Raw genomic sequence first — 20224 nt, 5'->3', positions numbered from 1 at the left:
TCCCTCTCTCTCTGCCCCTCCCCCGTTCATGCTCTGTCTCTCTCTGTCCCAAAAATAAATAAAAAACGTTGAAAAAAAAAATTGCCTCCAAAACAACAGACATTTTTATCTTACAGATTGTAGCTCCAGTTCAGTCTTTGATGAGGTTGGAGTCAATATGTTGGCCAGGAATACATTCATAGAAAGGCTTGTCTGGGGCTCCTGGGTTTGCTTCCAAAATAACTTCTTGCCTGCTATGGGATGGAGGGCTTGGAGCAGCCCGTTAGCAGAGATCCCCACATGGACCTCTCTGCAAAGTTGTTTGACCATCCTTACATGTCGGTTGGCTTCCCCAAGACAAGTGTCCCAAGACAAAGCAAGGAAGAAGTCACTGGCCTGTTACAATGTAGTCTCCAACGTCACACTCACCACTTCTGCCATAGTCTATTCCTTAGAAGTGAGTCACTAAGTTCATCTCATACTCAAGAGGAGGGGAATTAAGAGCCATCTCTTGAAGAAAGGATTAATCAAAGAAATTTTAGACATACTTTAAAACCACGACAAGCTCTTAAAATATTTTGGGAAAGTTCTCCAAATCTGTCTCTGTCCCTCTCTCTCTCTCGCACACACACACACACGCGCGCGCGTGCACACAAACACACGCACAGACACTTTTATGCTACTGTTCATTGCAGTGGTATTTACAAAGCAGAATTATAAAAACCTTCAATATCCAATGGTTGGGGAAATGTTGAGTAAAGCAAGATATGTGCATGTCATGTAGCAACTTCAAATAATGTTTTCCAAGAATATTCAATAGTATAGGCAAGGGCTTCTACTAAAATCTTATGTGGGGAAAGCATTATATGAAAAATATAAATGGAAAAATATTTAAAAGAAATGAACCAAAATGTTAAAACCAGTTGCCTTCGGGTGTTAGAGTTGAATGCTTTTTATTCTCCTCTTGCTATTTTTCAATATTTTCACGTAATGAAGTGTCCAGTTTCCTCTATTCCCAGCTTATGATGTACTTACATGCAGTCTGTATGCAGTGCTCTTTTAAAACATACAAGTATGTTTATTAAACAATTTCCTAACTTTTAACAGAATTTCTTTAGTCCTTTTAAAACTATGAAATTAGTGATTTTTTTCATTATGAAACCTCAATCTGAGAGACACCGCAAAATAGACATTCCTGTCCATTGCTGATAATGGAGAGAATGCCTACATCCCCCTCCATAAGGGATCTTGTTAGGTTCAGGAGAGGCCTGGAGCGGTGCTGGGAGGAGATGGGACACATGCCATGAAGGGCATTTGGAGGCCAGGCCTCAGTACAAGCAAGGTGGACAGCTGACCCCAGACAGTATTCTTGGACCCACAGGCTGGGAGCAGGCATTGTGCCAACACGGCTCATATGAACTCAAGTTATAACTTACATATAGCCTCTCTTAGGCACTCACTTGAGGATTTTCCACAAAACAGAACTGCAAGGGGGCTGGCTCTCTTGTGAATGGGACTCAGGGGTCTGACCGCTCAGCCTCCACCCACCCCATCTCATCCATGTTCCTATTACAGACCATTGTGACAGATACTGTCTGCACTCCACCCAGATCCCCTGGAATCCTCCTTAAACCTCTGAGCATCTACCCTCCAGCGCTCATACCTGATTCATTCGTACCAAACTTGTGTCCCAACATATGCACACGCACATGCTCACGCGTGCGTGCACACACACACACACACACACACAACGAGCAGTCCTTAGCCAATGACTGATGGAAGTAAGAATGTGAATACCCAGCTCCCTTGTCTCAAGCCAGCACAACCCTGAGGGGTAATTTATGCTCAGAGCTTTCCTGGAGGTTAGTCTGAGACTGGAAGTTGGCCTGAAATATTACCGTCTCGGTGTCTCTCCTTCCCTACTCTACTTCCCCACACACTTTCCAATTCTCCTGGGAGGTCTTTCTTAATAAACCTTTTGTATAAATTTCTCTTTTCCGGGTCAGCTTGTGCAGAATTGAACAAAAGCCCAAAGGCTAGATGGGATTGAAGTGCCTGTAGACCAGGGATGTTAAGGGCCTTCAATTCAAAGAACATCCAACACAAGAATTGCCTTGCTCCAAACGGCCATAGCACCCTGACCAAGAAAGGGAGTGGCAGGGGAGGGAGAGGGAGAATGAGATGGAGGGGGGGGGGGAGAGAACTCAGTTCAGATCAAGTCCAGAAAAAGTATAAAGTTTAGATTTGGTTCAGGAGGAGGAGTTAATTGATGACATTGCAAAGGAGTAGCCAGAGAGAGGTAGGGAGAAAACCAGGGGAATGGGAAAACAAGAAAGCTAAGTGTTCCAAAAAGGAAGGAGTGTCAGCAGAGTTGGGCGCCACCAAAGTCACACAAGGCAAAAATGGGGTACTGGCCACTCAGTTTTCTCCGTGGAAGTCACAGTTGCCCCTGACAAGTGCAATGTCTAAGGGGAGCTGTGAGGGTAGGGTCTGAGTAAGGAATGAGTGATGTAAAGGAAGAGGAGAAAGCTGGCATGCTGGGCCATGAATAAGTGCGGACTGATGGGAGAGTGGTTTGAAAGGAATTGGGGCAAGGGAAAGTTTTTTAAGAACATGTTTATATAGTGATAGGAAAGATTCAGTAAAGAAGGCACAATAGTTGGTGCATGAGAGAAAGGAGAAAACAGAAAGAACAGAGCATGAACGGCAAGGGATGGGATAGAGATCTCCCAAATGTATTTACCCTTCCCCAAGGGCCCCAGTTCTTAAAATCCTAATGCTTGTTTTCCTTCCCAGCAGCCCACCCCTGACCCCTTCCCAGGAGAAAGGAAATGCATTAATTTTTCACAATGACTCACCCTCCTCAAACAACAGATTGAAAGACTTCCTGCTAAAGCTCACATAAAAACCATAATAAACCTCTTCTCGTTTATTTCGTTCTCACACTGTAGGCTGTCTTAAATAATGGTCAGGGCAGGTGAGGGAGGTTGACTTCGATTCTTGAAAGACAAAACTCCTCCTCCAGTGTCTCCTCTGGACTTCTGTGACCTCTGTGGAAGTACACTGCTCAAATCTTTCAAGACAGAGCTTGCTGCAAGGAATGTAGCTAGTTGACCACCTTCAGGTGCTACACCTTCGAGAGCTGTCCCAGCATTCACACTGAGACCATGCTCTTCCCAGGGTGTGCCCAGCCAACGACAGAGCGCCACAGGGCAGCTAGAACCACGGTTTCCTGGCCAACAGAGACTCCTTTAACTGGCACTCTTGGCTCTGAAGCTCCTCACCAGCCTGATCGAGATTTTCTCAGAGTTTGCATTTTAATTTCAGGTTCTGCCTCCAGATCCCGCTTCCTCCACTCTCTCCTTCCACAGATGTCACACCTGCCACATGGTCTGAAGATTCTAACTGTTCCTGTGACCTCTGCCCTTTATCTTTCACGGGTATTTCCTACAGCAAACCTCTTTCATTTCTAATTGTGTGTTGGTGTCCGTGTCCTGCAGGACCCAGAATGACACGAATTCCTCTTCCGTTGGGTATCCAACACATGCCCCAAGATGAGAATTGTGTCAGGCACCTGGGTGTCTCAGGGGGTTGAGCTTCCAACTTCAGCCCAGGTTATGATCTCATGGTTTGTGAATTCTAGCCCCACATGGGGCTTGCTGCTGTCAGCACAAAGACATCCTTTCAATCCTCTGCACCCCTCTCTCTGTGACTCTCTCCTGCTTACGCGTTCTCTCTCAAAAATAAATAAAACATTCAAAAAATTTTTTTAATTTTTTTAGTGTTTTATTCATTTTTGAGAGACAGAGAGGGGCAGAGTACAAGCAAGGGAGGGGCAGAAAGAGAGGGAGACACAGAATCCAAAGCAGGCTCCAGGCTTTGAGTGGTCAGCACAGAGCCGGATGCAGGGCTCGAACCCACGAACTGTGATCATGCATGACCTGAGTCATAGTCAGACGCTCAACCAAGTGAGCCACCCAGGTTCCCCTATTCAAAAAAAAAATTTTTTTTAAAGATTAGGATTGTGTTAGCTCACCATTTTGATGATTTTACATATATACACTTCAACCCAAGACTTGGCATCTGTAGAAATATTAAGTCGAATTTTTGTACTATCAAGACATGGATGATTAATAAATTGTTGTTATTATTGATAGCTATATTAGTTTTATAAATGATTATTACAACCTCCAAAGGATCTGGCACCAACTCATATTTGTCTGTTCCCCATTGAGTAAGCATAGTTCAATAGATTGTTATTCTTGTTTGCTCTTTTCCAACAAAGAAATCACAGTGTACAGTTGCCAAATGAATAGACTGGAATAATGTCATGATACAAATAGAGCAAAGAATACCACGCAGGCCTTCTGTGACCATAGGGTTCTTGGATGCAAGCAAAAACTAACTTAAGCAATAGGCAATTTACCAACATGATATAGGGTAGTGGAAAGGAGACTGACAGGGTACCAGAGGCCAAGGCACCAGGTTTGGGAATGGATTGAAAGAACCAAGGGAGCTCTGAGGGCCAAGATGCTGGGAACAATACTCAGCAATCGTTTCATGGTAGAAAATCCCGGAGAGCATTTCGGCCATTGCTGCAACGAGTCACCTGCAACCATCTCTGGGTTGTGTCCCACTGCTTGAGCTCAAGTCAGACAGCTGCCATGTGGCTGTACCAGGGAAAAGGAGAGAAGAGACCCAGAAAATTCACTTTGATGGTGGAGGGTAGGGGGTTGATGGGGGACAGTCACCGTTTCTACCAGGGCTATGAACAAAGGGAGAAGAAATTCCTTCCCAGCAAATTAAGATGGGATCATGAAGGTACTAACTGCTGGGAAGATGAAAATTAAAAAAACAAAGTTCCACCACACACATCTAGATCCCAAACCAGTCCTTTTCCATCATCTGACGGGATGGGAAGTTTATTCAAAGAAAATATTAGAGCAGTGGTTCTCAACTTTGGCTTATGGAAGAATCGTCTGGGGAGCTTTTATGAATCCTAATGCTCGGGTCGAAACCCAAACCAATTAAACAAGAATTTTAGGGGTGGGACCCAGGCATCAGTACCTTGTAAAGCTCCCCAGAGTTCACATGCAGCCAAGGTTGAGAACAGTGGTGTTACTAGAAAGCCCAATACACAAAACAGACAAAGCAGCCCTGCTCCAGTTGGGCGGGGAGATTGGCAATGCTCCCCTCCTGCTGGTCCCTGAGGCACCTCTGAGGAAACCTTTTATACTAGCACTTAAGATGGGTTGTAATTGTACACTGTTGACTCCCTTATTTTCCCACACCCAGATCCACTCTGTCAGTTTGGCTCAAGCTTCAAAAGATAATCAGAATCCGACCACATCCCCCGCTGCCACTCTGGCCCGAGCCAGCATCCTCTCTGGCTTGGATGCCATGATAGCTTCCTAATGGGTCTCCCTGCTTCTAACCTGGCACCCTTGCCCCCCAGAGTCTGCTCTCAACACAGCAGTATGGGTGATTCATGTATAAGATAAACTAGAGTGTGGCCCTCCTCTGCCCAAAACATGAGATGGCTTGCATTTTGTTCATAGTAAAGGCAAAACACTCCGAGCCTCTACACCAGGGGTCAACAAATTTTTTTAGTAAATACTTCAGACTGTGTAGGCCATATGGTCTCTGTCACAACTACTCAACCTTGGCCATGTTAGCCAGAAAGCATCCATAGACGATGTGTAAATGAACAAGCGTGGCTGTGTGCCAATAAGACTTGTACAAAAACAAGCAGAGGGGCTAGGTTTGTCCATAGGCCGGTATTTGCCAACCCCTGCTGTATAAATCACACCCCTTGATTCAGTTTCAGCCTGATATCTTCCTGTCCACCTCTTGGCTCTCTCCTTTCCAGTCACATTGGCTCCTTGAAGCCACTGGAATGTTTTAGGCACTCCCCTGTCTTAGGGAGAGGATTCTATGTTCTTCTGCTCTCAAAGATTTTCCTTTGGCTACCCCTCACCTCGTTCAAGGCTTTGTTCAGATCTTACCTTCTCAATTAGGCCCATTGGGACATCTTATTCAATAGGGCACCTGCCTCCCCATCTCCAGCCCCATGGCACCCTAGATTACCCTTACTCTTTCCCTCTCTCTTTCCCTTCTCTCATTTTCTTTCTTTCCATAGCACCTTTCACTATTAAGCGTACTTTAGAATTTACTTATTAAGCCGTTTACTGTCTATCCAGAATGTAAACCGCACAAGCACAGAGTATCTGTCAGGGTTCAGTCAGAGCAACAGAACCACTGTGAGAAACAGAGTATGGGAATTATTGTCGGGATTAGCTGGTAGGCAGTTGTGGGAGCAGGTGGGGCAGCTGTGCAGGCTTCTGCATCTGGTTAGAGCCCGAAGACACCACGAGTCAATGATTCAGGAAGGAAACCTGGATGGGAATGAGAACAGGGACAACATGGAATTCACAAAGACAAATACAGACAAAGTGGAACATACACCTGTCACTCACTGACTCCAAACTCAGTGCTGTGGGCATCTGCAGAAGTGGGCCCTTTGCCACTGAGCAACACCACTCTGGACTTCAGACCACAAAGAAACAGGAAGAGGAGACCCAGCAGGATCCTAAGGTCACCCAATACTGCACAAGGAAGGTGACGCAGCACGTCATCTCCAAAGTACAGGAGCTACAGCAGTGCCTGGCCCCGCACTGACCGTCAGAGTCTAATGGCTGCAGCTTTCCTCCTGGTGTGCAGACCTTTTGCAGATTTCTCTTATGGTCATCCCTAACCCAGACAGAACCTTACAGACAGAATATTCTGGGGAAGGTGCTTCCAGCTTAGATAGGTTGGCACATTATAAAGCCACCACAAGCAGGAATAATATTGTCTGTTTGTTTTCTTGATGAATCAGAATTCCTAGAACCCCAAACAGTGCCTGGCACATCGTAGGTGCTTTAAAAAATAGTTGGTGAATGAATGACAGATATGTTGATGGATATTTGATTCATGCCAGCTCCTGTACTAACACGTAAGTTCATGAGAGCAGAGGGCATGTGTTTTATGTCTGCCATTGTATCAACAGCACCCAACACACATTCAGTCTCTATGCAGGCTCTCATTTCAAGAAACACTTCCCAGTAGCCAAAAATAAAGACACCTGATGGTATCTCCGCAAGAATGCCAAAAGGTATCCAACACAGACCCAAGGCAACGTTTCCTAAAATCCTTTCTCCAAACTCCAAAGCCACTCCGAGGCTTTTGCATCCCTCCCTCAGCTCCCAACCCCCACCAAAAATCGCTCCCTCGACCCACTCTTCACCACGCCCACTTCACCATACTACGTTGATTCTTCTCTCCCTTACCTTTCTATGTAAATCTCCTTATCCTACACCTCACCCACCACCAAGCACCCTAACACACATCAGAAGACCACAATAATCTTGCAGATTCAATCTCCCTTAGGTTATATGTGTGTGAGTGTACATGTAGGTCTGTATACATCTTCTATTATGTAATTTTAATACATTTATTATATACTATTTCTATATTAAATTTCTCTTCTCCCTCCTACTAAATGAATAAACAAACTCTTTATGGACAATAGGACTGGGAATACATGACAAATTAAGTCCTTTGGATACTAATGTGATAGAATAAAACCAGGTGATATTTCAAAGGTAGATGATGATAGATAGATAAAGTGACACATAAATGGATGAAAATAATCTGTGAACTCAAGTCATAATAATGTTAAAAATAGAAGAAATAAGGGTTATTGAGAAAATTACACAGATGGTAACAGATATGAATTTGTCATTTAAAATATTTTTAAAAGATGATTTCGTTTGATGTCTTTGTGCTTATGTTATCTATTAAGCAATAGTAATAGAGTCAAAATTATTGACTTCATAAAGGCACAGTAAAGAAATAGATAATATAAAATACTTTTTGGCTTTGAAATGCCATATATATATATATATATATATATATGTTTATATTCAGGAAGAGTCTAAAATTTACCCTGATAATTCACAAAGTGGAAAATTCACAGGCGAAAATAATCCAGCCTTAGCCTTATTCAAACAGAGAATTAAATGTTCTCTGGATATAATAGACAATAGAGGACAAAGAACAGGGCTGTACATCTCTGGCACATTTTGAGCAGGGCAAAGAAATTCCCAGGAAATCCCCAACCCACTGCCACGGTTATTCTGAGGCAAGGTCAAATTCAGGAGGGAGGTAAATCATTCACTCTTAATACCTCCTGAAGCTTCTTGCCTAGAACAAAGATAAAGACTCTCCCTAGACTTCACCCCCAAATCAGGGGACAACCTCATATTATCTAAAAGATGATCCAATGTGGGACGCCTGGGTGGCTCAGTTGGTTAAGTGTCCAACTTCAACTGAGGTCATGATCTCGTGGTTCACAAGCGATGGCTTGGAGCCTGGAGCCTGCTTCGGATTCTGTGTCTCCCTCTCTCCCTGCCCCTCCCATTCTCACTCACTCTTTCCCTCTCTCAAAAATAAATAGACATTAAAAAAATTTTTAAATAAAAAAATAAAAGATGATCCAATATGTGTGAATAATAATAAAGCCAAGGGTAAAAATCCTTCAGCCCCTGAAGTTTGAGATCAATTGATTCTGGAATCAGTCATCTCCAGAATAAACTTCCCTGTCTTCCCTGGGACAGACTATGCAAATGGTCCTCACTAGTTTTCCCTCACTCTAGAGTGGCTAGAATCAGACAACTTTGGTGTTGTTTATAACACAAGTCACTACCAACTGTTTCACAAAGTCCCCACAGTCTCAAAGCGGACAGTTTCTACCTGAGAAAACAGCACTGTTCAGCAATGAGTGAGCTTCAGTTACAGACACCTGTAAAAGCCAACTTTGTGACTCATGGTTAAGTAGTCATCTTAAAAGAATCATCGTTATGAATTGATTTGCAATCAATTCTCTATAAATGAAAGCCTTGAGTAACTCAGTTCAATGAATCACGTGAATCCAGAGAACAATGTGAAAAATTAAGAGTGAATCACACTAATACAGACAGAGGTGAGGGGACAATGTGGTATGATTGAGTCAGATTTCATGGCTAAAATCTGAGAGATTTCAGATCTCTCAGATCTCTCTTCCTAAACAGTGAGAAACCAGGGAAGACCCATTATGCTCCCATTATTGACATGGGAAGACAGCTTTTATTTTTCATTTATTTTTTTTAAAAAAATTTAATGTTTATTTATATTTGAGAGAGACAGAGACGGAGACAGAGTGCAAGCAGGGGCGGGGCAGAGAAAGAGGGAGACGCAGAACCAGAAGCAGGATCCAGACTCTGAGCTGTCAGCCCAGAGCCCCACACGGGACTGGAACCCATGATGATCCAAACTGAAGCTGGCCGTTTAACCACCTGAGCCACCCAGGCGCCCCTGGAGGGCAGCTTTTAAATGGCAAGAGGTATCTGTCTGCTCTCAGAGTGCTTAACACTTCCTAAATGCATGACCTAAGTTATTCACTCAGAAAATCGGATGAAGCCCCTTCATGCTTATCATCATCATCATCATCATCATCACTTGAAAATAATGAACTGGACTTCAACTTGGAAATAACAAAAAAATTTTTTTCTTAGGCATAAAAGGAACAGAAAGTTCCATTATATACCCTCCTGAATTTTCTGCTTTCCCCAGGGGAGGGAGGAAATGACTCAGCTTCCTCTAAGTACTGGCCATCTCCATTTCTCCAACTTATTTTTACATACATGGTAAAAATCCTATACTCATTCAGCAAATATTCATAGAGCACGTACTATGTGTCAAGTACTTTGGACAAACATACATAACCTATCCTGCCAAATTTATTATTAAGTGTATTTTTTTCAAATTGTGTTACTGACATTTTTCTTTGGTTTAGAACCACATATGCAACAATTCTTCAAATTTAATTTATGGATATCTGTGCTCAGAGCAAACTTTTTTATACAATAATTTTCCCACCACTGAATTTTGTATCTTTTTAGGTCAGCTAGAGTTCACCTTTGAGTCATTTTTTTAGGGAACTTCCTTTGGCAGCTACTTAGCTTACCTTTTCAGAAATGGAATAATATATATGCAAGAATAAAATTCTTGTACCATTCCTGTACCAAATCTTTGCCCATATATCCCTGTAATCTATGCTCTTCTAAGTTTTAATACTATAGAGTGTATCAGAAGGAAACAGGATTTTACCCCTTTGCAGGCCACCTCCCCAGATGCATTGGAAGTATTTAAAATTTAAAAAAATTACCAGGATGTGTTAAGGAACAGACTGATGCTGCCTTAGTCCTCACGATATACATACACAGGTCTCACATGGAGCAGGCAAATTTTCCTCCATTATCTATCTGAATGTCACTCTCATCCTTTTGCTCTGATCTCCTTTTTAGAAACCTCAATTCTCTCTGTTTAATCACTATGTTCTGATCCTCAGCTACCCATTTGTCATTTTTTTAAACTGTTTTTCCTTTTTCTCTCCATCTTGAAGAGTGGGTTCTCCATTTTTCTTTCCGTCATTGGCTCTTCTGGTTATTCCCTACTTATTCAGCCCAGAGGAAGGGACAGCTTACTCTGGCCTAGCGTTTCCCCCACAAACTGAAACGATGGGTTTACTTATTTCTCCTGACGGCCCTTGCAATTCTTCTGTCAGATTATGATGCAGAGGGCTGGTTGATGTCAATGTCTATTTCCTATTCAGCCTTAAGTGAATGGTATGCAGTGGGAGCCAAAGGCATTCCCAGCAGAGAAATGTCTCTGCACAGCTTCTTCCCAGCACTGGTGAAGTTGGAAAGCCTCCAGCATTCTGCTTCTGGCTTGCTGTTTGCCAGGCCTCCGTGCCAGGTAACAGCTGTGCCCCTGCCCACTCCCTCCTTGGTCCTTCTGCCAGCCAAATCGGGCACAAGCCACCCTGCTGGATGCATTTCCTGTGGCTGCTGTGTGAAACCAGCTGCCTCCCACTGCTGTTAATTCTAGTTTTCTGGGCTGCCAGAGTGGAATAGAAACCCAAAAGTGTGTTCTAAGTGACCCCAGGACCAACCCTGCACATATCCAGCCTGTACTCAATAGAATGAGAATGTTCAGTTCAACCAAGTTCTCCTCCCTGACTGCATCTGAGGGTAACTCCCCCTGTCACACTGTCCTGCTCAGAATAATTATGGCACCCATAAACCCTAGAGATCGTCTTTGCCACTAACGGATGCTGAACTGAGCCACAAAACAAAATCGACCATGGGCATTTTAAATCCTGTATCCGGTCCGTCAATACACCACGTATGATCACCTAGAAACCATCACTCGGAGCGTTACTTTGCAATAGTTTTGGTTCTCCTCTTGATACATTTGAGAACGCGTGACAAAGCTGGATAGTTCTCTCCTCTCTTTCCTTACCAAAACTATCTTCTTACTCTTCTCCTAATCCTAAACCTAACTGAGGGCTCCTAGGACAGTAATCCACAGCCCCCAGGCTGCCGTGAGAGAAACACAGATGCACAGACTATTTTTCCTTGTGCGCGCGCACACACACACACACACAAGCCTTGGTAATAACATTCTCGCTTCAGAGTTTACAAAGTGCTTGCACATAGTCTACTTCCCTTGCTCTTCGTAAGATCTATGTAAGAGAGAAAACATGAATACCTCTGTCTCAGGGATCACAGGACTGTGCCCAGCAGCCTTTACAGCTCTACCCCACCAACACCACTGCCCTGAGCATCCTCTTGTAAGTTCCCATTACTCAAGTCTCCCCAGACTCTGGCAATCTCTCCAGTCTGCCTCCCAAACTTGCTTGCTCAGTCTTACGGGGTCTCCACTGCTGATCCTTCCCTTTGGGTCCATGAAATAGGGGTGGGCATTTCAGACATCCCCTTGCTCCCTGCCCTGCCCTCCCACGGCCTGCAGTCCCGGTTCCACTCACACTTTGTTCCGTGTGCTATGGAACTCCCTTAGCTATGAGTGAGCCCCGTTCATTCCCACACCGAGGCTGGAAACTCAGTCTGGGCTGAGCCCTGATCTCCTCAGTTACTTAGAGAAAGACAAATAGACATGTGTAAATTAGGCCCCAGAGGAGGCAGAATATACAGTGAATAGGTGATCTGCCAGGCCAGGCAGCCCAAGCTAGAAATGCAATCAAATCATCCACTAGGAGTATGACCCTGGACAAGTGTCTTAACCTTTTAAAGTCTCTATTTCCAAACGATTAAAAAGATATGATGATAATACATCTTCCTACCAAAGACTTTTTGCAAATATCAAATGAGATGGGTATGAGTTAAGTGCCCAGCATAATGCTTGGGCCCTGGTAAGCTGTCATAAATATTAACTGTCATTATTACTATTATTATTAATGAGGTTAAAAATGAGTAATGGCAGACCTAGAAATTGAATCCTTCTCTATCTCTTCATTTCATTTTTAATAGCACATAATTATAGAAAATTAGTACATGATGGTAGCCAGAAATGGTCACTTAATTGCTTTTGACTAAATGTGGAGAGGCTTGATTACTTTAAGAGCTTACTAGAGGTCAGAAAAATATTACTTGCCCTAGATAAATATTACTTAGCAGTTTCTATTATTTTATTAGACTTCTCTGACAGAGAGCTCTAAAGAAAATATCACTACTGGCAGGTGAGTCGAAATACATTTTCTTGGTCCTTGTTGTAAGCAAATGTATATTATTAAATCCAATGGCTTTCCCTGGGGACTCTTGATAGCCCACTGCTAAAGGATTCTGGGCGGAATTACTCTCTCTTAAAGGTAAGCTCTGGAATTAATGCACAGAGTCATCTGTGCAATTAACACATGTAATCTTGCAGTAACTTTCTTGGAAGCTAAACATGACCTAAGGAGGCAGTAGTATTTTTGATGGCCCTTGACATAAGGGCTGCTTCAGAATCTTTCCTAAAGTAATAATATCCATTAGAGTGCATGGTCCAGAGATAGGCTTTCAAAGCAACCACAATACATGTGTCAAGGTCCGTCAGGTAATAAATTATGTGTGTTCCAGTGGAACCATATTAGCACTCCCAGTTTTTCTCAAAAGCGGTTCTATAGTAGGTTTTTAATTTTATTTGATGGACAAATTGGCCAAAGTGTTTAACGTGAGCCACAATCTTTATGGATTTTGACAGATTATCTTTTGATGGTTTGTAGCAAATCCTGCTGCAGGAGAGGCAATGTGTTCTTGTTCAGATGGTACACTGATCTCACATTTTGCAAGCTTTTAAGGCATGCTTCCAGATTTCCTGGCAAGGAGAAAAACTCTGGGACAGCTAGAGGTCTAAATGGATCCAGATAATCTCTCTATAAAACGCTTAGTTATGGTTCCTCGGGGTTTACCAGCACAGTGGCTTGCGCTCCGTTGTCCCAAGGTTCAGATGGGTGTGATTTTACTCTGACAATGACCCCAAAAAGATGTAAAACCCATGGCAAATTAAACATCAGGCAAGCAAACCTAATTTAGATGAGAGAATAACTACTCTGGGCCAGGGATGGTGATAGACATTTCACATTCATAAACTCATTTGATGCTCATTTCAATGCTGTCATATAGGTGCTATTATTAAGCCCATTTAAAGATGAGGAAACTGGGGCATCTGGGTGGCTCAGTTGGTTGGGAGTCCGACTTTGGCTGAGGTCATGATCTCCTGGTCCGTGGGTTCCAGTCCCGTGTTGGGCTCTGAGCTGTCAGCATGGATTCTGTGTCTCCCTCTTTCTCTGCCTCTCTCTCTCTCTCTCTCTCTCTCTCAAAAATAAATAAAACATTAAAAAATTCAAAGATGAGGAAACTAAAACTCAAAAGGATTAAGTCACTTGCTCAAGACCAAACTGCTGGGTGGCTCATACGTTAAGCATCTGACTTTGACTCAGGTCATGACCTTATGGTTCATGAGTTTGACCCTGCATCTGGCTCTATCTGGCTCTCTAAGGACAGCTCAGAGCCTGGATCCTGCCTCAGATTCTGTATCTCCCTCTCTCTCTCTGCCCCTCTGCTCACACTCTGTCTCTCTCTCTCTCTCTCTCTCTCTCTCAAAAATAAATAAACATTAAAATTTTTTTAAAAGACCAAACTGAAAACAAGATGAGGAGAACTCAGCCAGATGGCCTGATTCTAGAACCCCAGCTTTTGTTAACCAGGGTCCAGTCAGACTTGTCCTTTTTTTTTTTTTTAATTCTAGAATATTCCAAAAAAAAAAACCCCACACTAGAGTCTTTGCCAACTTAGTGCCTCAGCTGTGAGCACTCTTCTCACTGATGACTTCTTGCTGTGTCATTCACAGCTCAGCGTAAATGTTCCATACTTGGAGAGGGTTTCTCGGTCACATAACATGCTCCATCGTCTCAAGCAAGGGACAGCAAAGTGGCAGTAGTTATCCATCATTTCCCGTCCATCACTGGCTGAGGGCTGCCCCTAGGAGCTCTTCTGGCCTGCTCTGTCCATAGACAGAAGCTGTGACCTGCACACAGAAATGATGAGCACTGAAGAGCCGGCTTTCAAGACGGGATGGCTTAGAGGTTCACTAATATCCTCAAGAACCAAATAATTTCCTTCTCTACATTCAGCTACCCTGAATGTCAGGTTTCCTCTCAGGAGTATTTCTTTCATGGCCATAGGCCACCTGCCAAGAACAACTGTCTGCTTACTTCCTCATTCACATCTACTAAGACAGACAGACAATCTTTTCCCATTAAGAGTAGAAAACTTCCCCAGACATTTCCAGAAAACTCCCCTGCACATCTCACCGCCTCAAACTCAACTGTGTGCCCATTCCTGAACAGATCTCTAGTGACATGAAAATATTATGTGCTGATGGACTTAGGCCCAGATTCTTAGACCAATCACTGGTAATGGGATGATGTTACTATGACTGGGTGGTATTAATCCAGGCCAACCACTGAAGCTGGTCTATTCAGCCTTTCCTGAGATACATGGACACTTGGGAAATGGTTTGTTTAGGAAGGAGTGAGGAGAAAATGGATGCGAATAGGCTATCAAGTATCGACTGCAGTTAATAACCTTGTGGCTATTTTAAGACTTTCCTAAGTCTTTGGCATTCTTATTTGTGTAGGCAAACAACTACAACTTCTAAGTACCCCCCAACCCACCCCAGTCAATATCACATGTCCTGGTCTTATTTATGTCATAGCACTTATCACCATCTAATATGTACTTGCTTGGTTGTTTATTCACTTAGTCTGTTTTCTCCACCAGGAAACAAGCTCCAGGAGAATAAGCATCATGTCTGTCTCATATACTGCTATAGCCCTCACCCATAAAAAAAAAAAATGCCTGGAGTACAGGAGATGCCAAATAATAAATAATAAATGCTTGCTAAATGAATGCCTGAACAATAAATAAGTGAATCAATAAATAATGGCTCTTACTACACAAAGCAGGATAGTGGGAGAGAAGTACTTTGAGGGCCCTGGTGGGGAGTCTCTTAATCCATGGCAGTGCTAGGAGGAAGTGAGAGACTGCAAAAGGGCCAAGGGAATAGAAGTCCTGCTTTCCAGGTCTGCTGGGTCCCACACTGAGCTCTGGGCAAGGTACAACCAGTCTGTCTCAGCTCTGTAGATTTCCCTGGTGGAGAGCAGCTAGAACTAGGAGGAGGCAAGGTAGGGGTCATGTCCCCTTGTTTAGAAGAAGAGGTAGCTATTTTGAGAGACAGAACAGCCAAGGCAGAGGAACAATCCTGGGCCAGTAGAAAGCCATGTCCTAAAGTGGCACAGAGAAGCCCTACGCACATACCCAAAGCCCAGCGGTGTGTGTTCTCAGACCACTTTGCCTCCTAAACATACTAGAGTTCATCTAGACCTAGAAGATATGCCACAGAAACGCAAACACACAAGACAGACCTCACTGGCCTGGAAAAATTGACCATTGTGGAGATACTGAAGATCTAACATATTAATTACATCCAGCATACTAACAGTTTTGGACATACCAGCCACTCTGGACAGAACAATCATGCCCAAAATATGGATCCGCTGAGGTTTGTGAGCTGGCGGATGCCCTGACCACTCTGTACTTACCGGTGCCTTGGACAACAGCAGCAGCCTCCAGATCTCTATCAGAGGTGGAATCCGGGTTACAAGCAAGGGCTGGAGGAACTGTCATGAAATGGAGGAGACGCACCATTGCTACACAGATGATACGTGATTTGACCAGTCTAGAATTATAATGACCAGTCTAGAATTCTGACTCCTCTACACTCATGTCAAGCTTTAGTAAATGCATACGTCCTGCTCACTGTTATTGCTCTGGATACAATGCTTTACTTATGGAAACTCTTGGTTTGCCTAAACTAAGAGCCATTGCTGGTCCCTTGCACTCAACTCTAGCCCCAGCATTTTCTGGGACTTTGCTTTCTAGATTTAGATGTAAAAGCATTGGTGTCACAGGGAGAGGGGGAACAGAGAACTCTCTGCCTCAGAAAACAGTACCTGTGCAACAGAAGACCTGCACAGAATACTGGTTAGTACAATGCTTACACTCAAGGAGACAGATGAGTGGCTGATACGGAGCTTCTCTTCTCAGCTTTCTGGGCATGTGCAGTCCATTTCTGTTGGCACAGCTCGGATGGACCATCTATTGCATTTTTTGAACTAATCCATTATCTTTGCAGTTTGCTGAAATTTCTCCGAGATTATGCTAACAGGTTGAATTATGGCCCCAGCTTTTAATACTAATTTTCCCTTTGCTTCAGAGGGATGATAGAGGACCACCAGCCTGGGCTATGTGGAAATCTATTAGCCTTCCCAAATGGAACTCTTTGATGTAAGCACATGCATTTTAAAATGTCATGTCCTTCTGTGTCTCCCTCTCTCTCTGCCCCTTCCCTCACTCACACTCTGTCTCTCTCTCTCTCTCTCTCAAAAATAAATAAACATTAAAAAAATCTTTTTAAATAAAATATTCATGTCTTTTCATTTTCAGAGGTACACTCTCAATATCAATCTTCAAAGAAATGGCCCTTGTCCTTTTCTTTTTAATATGTCCTATAGTAGGGTGTCTTTCTCCTGATCCTAAGTTTTGTTTTGCTTTGCTTTGCTTGTTTGTTTTGTTTTGAGAGAGAGAAATGTGGGGGGAGAAGCAGAGAGAGAGGAAGAGAGAGAATCCCAAGCAGGCTACACACTCAACACGGAGCCTGGCGAGGAGCTCAATTTCATAACCTTAACATTATGACCTGAACCAAAATCAAGAGTCAACGCTCAACCAGCTGAGCCACCCAGGTGCCCCCTGAGCCTCATTTTTTATTGTTAATTGAGGTATAACTTAAATACCATAATTATACTCAGCTTAACAGTTGGGCTCAGTAAGTTTTATCAGATGTATAACCACCACCTAGATCGAGATATGGAACACTTTCATCACTGGAAAAGACTTTTACATCCCCCTGATACCATCCACGCCTTCAGAGGTAACCATTAATTCAACTTCTAGCACCAAAGATGAATTTTGATCCAAATGCATTTCCTAAACTTTTTTTAGGGGCAAGTTGCCTCAGACTTCAGGGCACTACACTTTGTCCCCACCTTGATTTCTTGTCATAAAAAATGGAAAGAAAAGGATCAATGGTGACAAAAGGAAGGTGAGACAGAGAAACTTGAGATTCTAGCTATGGTAGTCATCCAGGTCATGGTTCCGAATGTGAACCATTTTGTCCTTCAAGGAATTTGGCAACATCTGCAAACATTTTTGGTTATCACAGTCAGGAGTGATGAAGTGCTATTAGCATCTAATGGGTGGAGACCAGAATGCTGCTAAACAACCCACGTTACGCAGAACAGCCCCCCACAGCAAAGAATTACCTGGTTCCAAGTGTAAACGGGGCAAGGTTGGGAAATCCTTATTGAGAAGATGGCTACCTTTACATGGGGGTTGACTTAATAGCTCTTCCTATCACCCTTGAGGCTCTTTATTTTGTTCCGATGTAAAAACTTGGGTGCAGTCCAAAAATAATAATCTCAAGTCATCTCCATCAATGTTAGCAGAAATTTCATGCAAAGTTTGACTCTGTCTTTCCTTTGGTCTCCTCCTCTGCTGCCCATTTCAGTCTTCTCTGTGCATCTTCTCAGGGCACTGTACTAGAAACTGGCAGACATAGCTAGCCTGCTGCCATAATTACCAGAAGTCTCTATTTATAACTTGTATATTAAAAATGCAATCAACATCAACATTATTATTTTAAGTGAAATGCTTTTGTGACTATGAAATAGGGAGCAATTTTACCTGCCGGGAATTCCAGGAGAGTAGATGAAATGGAACAAATTGTTTCCTGGACTGTCAACCTTAGCTTTTTCTAAGGAAAGGCTGTTAGCAAGGTCCTCTTTTAACAGTGTGTTATTGATCAGTTTCCCAGGGAAATTTGCTAGCTCTGCAATGTAGGTCAGAATCACAATTTATAAGTGACCACTGATGCTTTTTGCCTCTAAAATAGCAAATGCTGCAATCAAGGGCAACGCATTCTAATTTCCCCTCCTGGATTTTAAAAGCATCTCTTGAGCCTCATTTTCATTAAGATATAAATTGTGCAAGTGTGTGAGAAACACAATTAGAAAGAAAAGGCCAATGACAGTTTTATTTCCATTGCATTTCATCAGACAGTAAGAATTTTACAGGAAAATACCCACATTCTCTCCCCACTCCTACCCTCAATAGTAAATTCTTTATAAAATACATTTTATGTATGTCAGGCATTGTTGAGGAATTAGGTATTTAATGTAAGCAAACTTTCCAGTTAAGTGAAACTTAACCTTTTAAGCAGGAAAACTAGCATTTATTTTTTTAAACAGAGGAATCTTCTATCTTTGTCCATAAAAATTCTACTCATGCTTTAAAGCCCCTTCTCCTCCTTCATGAGAAGTTTCCCTTATTGACCGAATCAAAATGAATCACTTCTACTTAGAATTCCAGATGTATTTTAATCGTGTTTCCCTATGTTGTGCTTATATTGAGGGCCATTCGAAGAACATGTAACCAAAATAAATGTTTGCTCCCTCAGATAGATGAGCTGTCAACCCAAAAGGTGATGGGCAAAGATGAAGATAGACAAAGACACTTTAAAGAGGATTAAATGAGTCAAGGTATCTAAAGCACTTGGAACTGTGCCTAGCACATCATAAGCCCTGAATAAACACTACTACTGTAATTATTGATTTTATTATTAGGATTAAATAACATGAATTGCTCCTCGAGAATAATGCTTGATTGTAATGGAAAAATGTACCTATCAGATACAGAGTTGTCCATCCTTGCGAGTCCAGAGAAGAGAGAGTGCCAGAGGCAAATATCACTGGACCCATCCCAATAGTGTCCAAGGGAGAGGATGTCTTTACCTTGTGGAGGCAGTGATTCCTGTAACTAACTACACTCTCTCTCCTCTTTTTCATTCCATGCACAATGATCAGGATGATAAACTGGTGTTCCAGGTTGATAGGCTTCACAGAGAATACATGCCAAATGGACTGCCATATTGCACATATTTTCTAAAAAAACTGGGTGAGCTTACATTCATATGGAAATTTGGCTCTCTGTATGGAGTATCCATGGACATAAGGTGACCATTGGAGGACATGTCTGAACCCTTTGGCACTCATCTTCCTATGCATAAATAAATTGGTGGGGGTTTTTTTGTTTGTTTTGTTTTTTTTACTTCAGGCTCTGTGAGTTTGGTTTTTGTGAATCTATTCCCAAAAAATCAGTCCCCCAGTGGGCCAACAAATTGGGTTTCTGAGCCTGACCTTTTGGCTGGGAAAAATTCACTAAGGCATCCTGAAGATAGTGTAACACTTTTTCCCATTGCCATGCATTTAAGCTATTATTTCTACAAGTTCATCTACCCTTAATGCATTGTTTTTATTGCCTTATTACAATTATTTTTATTCTTGATCACATTGGATGTAAATTCCCCCAAGAGTAGTAATCATTCATTTTTACCATCTCCCATGGTGTTTAAAATTTGAAGTGCAGATGATGGGGCAGAAATGATTTTTTTTTCTTCTTTTTAATTTAAATTCATGTTGGTTAACATATAGTGTAGCATTGGTTTCAAGAGTAGAATTTAGTGATTCATCACTTACATGTAACACCCAGTGCTCATCCCAACAAGTGCCCTCCTTGATGCCCATCACCCATCTAGCCCATCCCCCCCCCACACACGTCCCTCCATCAACCCTCAGTTTGTTCTCTATCATTAAGAGTCTCTCAGGGTGCCTGGGTGGCTCAGTCGGTTAAGCGTCCGACTTTGGCGC

The 20224-nt window shown here is 42.7% G+C and overlaps 1 long non-coding RNA gene across 1 annotated transcript; it reads right to left on the bottom strand.

Annotated features, from left to right (window-relative positions):
- Window positions 1–3743: 3743 nt before the first annotated feature.
- On the bottom strand, window positions 3744–12053 carry LOC131511346 (uncharacterized). Its single transcript, XR_009261476.1, has 2 exons — window positions 11888–12053; window positions 3744–6374 (listed from the first exon to the last, which is right to left on the bottom strand). It is a non-coding gene; the product is annotated as an uncharacterized LOC131511346 (long non-coding RNA).
- Window positions 12054–20224: the final 8171 nt, after the last annotated feature.

The sequence above is a fragment of the Neofelis nebulosa genome, chromosome 5 (genome assembly GCF_028018385.1).
Source record: "Neofelis nebulosa isolate mNeoNeb1 chromosome 5, mNeoNeb1.pri, whole genome shotgun sequence".
Classification (NCBI taxonomy): domain Eukaryota; kingdom Metazoa; phylum Chordata; class Mammalia; order Carnivora; family Felidae; genus Neofelis; species Neofelis nebulosa.
This window is presented reverse-complemented; position numbering and strand designations above follow the sequence as displayed.